Source organism: Schistocerca cancellata, chromosome 2 (assembly GCF_023864275.1).
Source record: "Schistocerca cancellata isolate TAMUIC-IGC-003103 chromosome 2, iqSchCanc2.1, whole genome shotgun sequence".
Classification (NCBI taxonomy): Eukaryota; Metazoa; Arthropoda; class Insecta; order Orthoptera; family Acrididae; genus Schistocerca; species Schistocerca cancellata.
Window position 1 is genome coordinate 345,057,599 of NC_064627.1, and position 6,276 is coordinate 345,063,874.

General features: G+C 44.5%; 1 non-coding gene across 1 annotated transcript; it reads right to left on the reverse strand.

The window, feature by feature from the left end:
* Positions 1–228: 228 nt before the first annotated feature.
* Trnas-cga (transfer RNA serine (anticodon CGA)) lies at positions 229–303 on the reverse strand. The gene has a single exon. It is a non-coding gene; the product is annotated as a tRNA-Ser (tRNA).
* Between the last annotated feature and the right edge of the window lie 5,973 nt (positions 304–6,276).

The window sequence follows — 6,276 nt, forward strand, 5'->3', positions numbered from 1 at the left end:
TAAAGATGTAAACAACCACGCATGAGCATCAGTTCCAGTCATTCCACCAGGAAGGAGGTACACGGCTCATGTTGCCTGTAGTTAAACCATGTCTAGATGGTCAATACCACGGTTAGATCACGTCCGCAATGTTACTTTGTCCCAGGAGGGGCTCTCAACATGGGAAGTGTCCAGGCGTCTCGGAGTGAACCAAAGCGATGTTGAAACTTCGTGGCAGATTAAAACTGTGTGCCGGACCGAGACTCGAACTCGGGACCTTTGCCTTTCGAGGGCAAGTGCTCTACCAACTGAGCAACCCAAGCACGACTCACGCCCCGTAGTTTCATATCAGCGCACACTCCGCTGTGGGAGTGAAAATGTCATTCTAGAAACATCCCCCAGGCTGTGGCTAAGCCATGGTTCCGCAATATCCTTTCTTCCAGGAGTGCTAGTTCTGCAGGGCTCGCAGGAGAGCTTCTGTGAAGTTTGGAAGGTAGGAGACGAGGTACTGGCGGAATTAAAGCTGTGAGGACGGGGCGTGAGTCGTGCTTGGGTAGCTCAGTTGGTAGACCACTTGCCCGCGAAAGGCAAAGTTCCAGAGTTCGAGTCTCGGCTCGGCACACAGTTTTAATCTCCCAGGAAGTTTCATATCAGCGCACACTCCGCTGTAGAGTGAAAATTTCATTCTACAAACCAATGTTGTTCGGACATGGAGGAGATACAGAGAGACAGGAACTGTCGATGACATGCTTCGCTCAGGTCGCCCAAGGGCTACTACTGCAGTGGATAAGCCCTACCTATAGATTATTACTCTTAAGAACCCTGACAGCAACGCCACCATGTTGAATAATGCTTTTCGTGCAGCCACAGGACGTCGTATTGCGGCTCAAACTGTGCGCAATAGGCTGCATGATGTGCAACTTCACTCCCGACGTCCATGGTGATGTCCATCTTTGCCCAAGGCGCCATGCAGCGCGATACAGATGGGTCCAACAACATGCAGAATGGACCGCTCCGGATTGGCATCATGTAGTCTTCACAGATGAGTGTCGCATATGGCTTCAACCAGACAATCGTCGGAGACGTGTTTGGAGGCAACCCAGTCAGGCTGAACGCCTTAGACACACTGTCCAGCGAGTGCAGCAGGGTGGAGGCTCCCTGCTGTTTTGGGGTGGCATTATGTGGGGCCAACGTACGCCGTTGGTGGTCATGGAACGCGCCGTAATGGTTGCACGATACGTGAATGCCATCCTCCGAACGATAGTGCAAACATATCGGCAGCAAATGCCACCATATTGGCGAGGCATTCGTCTTCAAGGATGACAATTTGCGCCCCCATCGTGCACATCTTGTGAATGACTTCCTTCAGGATAACGACATGCGATTCTAGGCGCTTCTCTCTAGAACCGCGCGACCACTTCGGTCACTGGTTCGAATCCTGCCTCGGGCATGGATGTCTGTGATGTCCTTAGGTTTAAGTATTTATAAGTTCTAGGGGACTGGCGACCTCTGATGTTAAGTCCCATGGTGTTCAGAGCCATTTGAACTATTTTGATAACGACATCGCTCGACTAGAGTGGTCAGCATGTTCTCCAGACATGAAACCTATATAAAATGCCTGGGATAGATTGAAAAGGGCTGTTTATGGACGATGTGATCCACCAACCACTGTGAGGGATCTACGCCGAATCGCCGTTGAGGAGTGGAACAATCTGGACCAACAGTACCTTGACGAATACAGACATGCATCAATGCAAGGGTACGTGCTACGTGCTGGTACCGGTGTGTACAGCAATCTGGACCAGCACCTATGAAAGGTGATACAACATGAAATTTGTGGTTTTCATAAGCAATAGAAAGGGCGGAAATGATGTTTGTGTTGATCTCTGTCCCAGTTTTCTGTACAGGTTCCGGAACTCTCGGAAACGAGGTGGTGCAAAACTTTTTTGATGTGTGCATTTATTTTCTATCGGTGCAAGCGATTGAGGCCTCGTGGACGATCAAACAATTCGTAAGACTTCAGGTGTTTGTTACATTATTTTGGAAAATTTCTGGTAAGTTCCTATGGGACCAAACTGCTGTGGTCATCGGTCCCTAGGGTTGCACACTACTTAATCTATCTTAAACTAACTTAAGCTAATGACAAAACACACACCTATGCCGAGGGAGGCGGACGTGAAACACTAATGTCCTCCTCCTCCTCCTCAAATTATTTGCAAGTGCGCTGCTTTTTTTTCCATGATTTGTCGATTGAGATCCGATCTGCCGAGCAAGCCTGACAGTGACTGTTGCTTGCCAGACTTCGAGGTCACAGATCGTAGGAATGTTACGTTACGCTGCTTATTTTGTAGGAAAACGACTTTCTGTCGCTTTTGTATCGTTGATTTCCACAGTTATGGAAACTAAAAACAAAATATTACATGGACAAACCTAAAATTCACTGGCCATTAATAAGATAGTAGAAGTGCTGCTTCTTTGCCTTGTAAATATTAACAGGAAGACACAAAGGGAATGAAACGGTAGTCTACGGACACGTATGTATACAAGCGAGAGCAGAACAAAATATTATCATCATTCAACACTTCATGTATTGCTTCACAAGATTACATAGTAGTATCACTTAGTGTTGTAAATTTTCTCCATTTGCTAGGTTTTTCAAATTTATAGATAACCGTTGAGAAATTGGAATAAACTATCGCGTAACAATGTCTTCTTTTTCACTGTGAGTCAGAAGTAATTCTGACGAGTTATAAATAAGTTTGACTGTCCATTTTCAGAAAGTTCATCTGTCATTCAGATTCCGAGTGAAAGTATTTCAATACTCAGGGAAATCTCTCCGATGGTGGCCTCGCTATGGCATTGAAATTAATCAGTGACGCGAACTTAAAATTTTTACCGGATCGGGAATCGAACACGGATGCAGCACTTCTCCAGAACGGTTCCTTTAGCAGCCTCGGCCATCCGATCACGATTCGCTCTCTGACACCTATCGTTATAGGTGATGGAATCTGAGTGCAACACTCTGAGCCGGAACCAAAAAACACAGCAATGGATTGGAATCATCCGCTGTCACCAAAAGAAAAAAATACAGGACAGCTCTCTCTGCTGGCAAGGTCACAATGGCAGTCTTGTGGGATAGTAATGGTGGTATTCTTGTGAACGTGTTGCCAAAACAGCCAACTATTAATTCAGAGGCGTGTATGAAGACACTGAACACATTCGAGAACTGTTTTCGACCTGTTCGTTCTGACAGAAAGAAAAGAATAGAAAATGTTCCAACACGACAATGCACGTCCATGCAAAAGTCTCAGAACACGTAAACCCAACACCAAATTAGGTCGGGCATGATAACCTCATTCTGCTCAGTCTTGGCGCCCTCGTTTTTCTATCTATTTGGGTCACTTAAGGATTATCCGCGTGGGACGCACTTCGAACATGATGAGAGGGTAATCTGTGCAGTGAAAATATGGCTGAGAGTACATAACAAGTGTTGTTAACAACAGAGAATACATGCGTCTGCACAACACTGGCGGAAAACCATAGAATGTGATGGAAACGATGTTGAAAAAGAGTACGTATAAAAGGAATGTCGACTGAGATTGTCACCAAATTCTAACTCTTAATGATAAATATATTCAGAGGAAAAAATGTAGCGTGTTATTCTCTGTTACGTTCCTTGTAGAAGAGAAAAATCCAGGAAAGGGAACCCACTCGAATGGCTCATTCACGATCTTGGTTTTGTGCAACACTTGTTAGAATGATAACGTAGTAGCTAAGTTATTGTCTACTTCAGTAATGACGTTCAGTAACGAAAGCAGCGATTGACGAATACTCTGTAACTGGCATATGTCTCGACAGTTAGCGTAAAAAATTTAGTCGTCATCGTTACAGTCCTATTCACATGGCCAAGCCCAGCACATAGCTAACAAACTGAAAATTCAATAGAAATTTTATTTGTGCTTGATTCATTTTTGTTCTATTGAGGTATCATCTGGCTTCTGAATGGTTTGACGTGTTTCGCCACTTACGACAATCTCGTTATCTCAGAGTAGCAATTATTTAATACGTATGTTTCAGTCTATCTCTTCCTCTACATTCCCACATAGCTATTTCCTGCTGTAGTAACCCGAGTCTATCAATCTGTACCTTCTACTATCAACTTCTTTCCTTGCCAATAATGAAGAGATCCTCCACTTTCTTTATCCAGTCTACTTAATTTTCAGCGTCTTTCTATAGCACACAACTCAAAACCTTCGAGTCTCTTCTTTTACGGATTCCCGACAGTTCATGGTACATGTGGTACATGTGGTCATGTCGCACAGACTTACATTCCCAGAAATTTCTTCCTCTACATTCGGCATGCATTGTTTCCTTACAAAGAAGTACAATTGAGAGGGGGCTCATGCCACCTCTCATATTTCTATCTTACTCTGAGTAATTCGATTTTTCTCTCTAATTGCATGCAGTGAAAAGTTGCTATTCCTTCACACACGGACTTCCCATGCAGCGTCTCTCGTCACCCGGGTCGTCAGGTGACAGGCAGGTTCTGCTGATCTTGGAAGGGTTAAGCCGACGGGTGTGAGGGAGTCGAGTGGATGCTTTCCAGACGCTGACATTGTCACAAGAGCGGGGCCGACACGCCCACAGGGGTCTGACGGAGCGGTTGGGCTAGAGATTCCGTTACTTCGCAGAAACTTAGTGAAAACACTTTCTGGCGGGCTACCAGCGAGGCGTGGGAATTACTTGTGTTCCCAGGCAGTCTTGGCGGGCAAATTCCCGCGTTTTCTGCAAAATCATAACTGTGATTGGCTTGCTCAGGGGATAGCTCCGTGACGTATCAAAATCGGCGCAGAAATTGGCGCCAAGTATCTCCATTGGTGGAATAGTAGTGCGTTGGCAATAGAGTGTAATTTTCCACCGGTTTTCGAGTTGCTGATTGGAACGTTTAACCACGGCCACTGTCGTTGGGGCGGAAATATTCTGTGTTTGGCTTGTACGGGTGCTCTTGTGGAGGTCGGCTCTCGCCTTTCGGTCGGAGTAGGTTACAAAACCGAGCTCTCGCTGCTCTGGACAGCCTGCCTTCCGTTTGCTGTCTAATATACTTTTATTTGATTATAACTGTTTAAAGAAGTTTCGACTTCAACGTAACTTTCCGAGTATAGTTGGTAATTGAGCGCTCTGCCTACAAGCGGCCTATGTTGTCTGTCTTGAGCAGTTTTGGCTAAAGTTGACTGTATGGGAGTTACTCTGTGACTTCGCTTGTTAAAATCAATCACTGTACCATCAGTGATTGTGTGGCGGGCCTTCTTCGTCTCCCTCAGAGGTGCATTTGTATTGCTAGGAAGTCTTTAGTCTGGAACAACTAGACCAGGGTAATTTGGTTCGGGCTATACTTGCGACATTATCATCACCGTGACGGGACGTCAAAGCAACCAGCCATCATCTCTGGTACACCAGATCGTGTCCTTGCAGTTAAGAAGACAGCTTGGTAATGTATGTCCGCAGCACCGGCAGATTAGGGAATTTTGCTAGGTGATAATCAGAGCTCAGGAGAGCATGCCTGTTCGTCTTTTCTAACTTTGTTCCGTCTTGGGTGTTCATTGTCTGAGTTGTCACTACTGTAGCAGCAATTAATGTTGGGCTGGCTGGGTGTTTCTCTTAACATTTGAGTTGCAAGGAATTAGCTCCACATACCACTTGGTCATAAATGTCACAATCTAGTTTATGGACAACTTCACCTTCACAGCGTTTATTTGAGTATCCAATTGGATGTATTGTAAATGTTTCATGTGTTTTGTTTATTATTTTGAGTTTAGTCATAATAAATCAAATTGTTATTTTGGACAGAACTTTCATTCTGTTAGTCGGTAGAACAACCCTTTCATTTCTCACTACGTTAATGAAACTTTCCTTTATCTAATTAATTTCTATTAAATTAAATTATTGCAGGTGCCAAACTCTTTTCAATTCCACTTGCAGGGTCTATTACAGTCAGTTCGCATTTCTTCTTAATCCATGTGCAACAGCAAAAGTCGGAGTTAGAAAAGGGGGGGGGGGGGCTTAGAGCATCATTTCCATATGAAGATTCTGGCAGAATTTGGTGTTAAATACACTGCTAGCCCCGACACCTCGCACAATTCCTTCACTTCCTTTAGTATATGGTCCCAATTTTGATGTTATATTAATTCTAATCTCATTTCTGCTCCATTTCATTACCTTCGTCTTTCAACGATTAACTTCTAATCTACAGCTTGTTTTCATTAGACTGCTCATTTCATTTATTAAATCATGCGAATC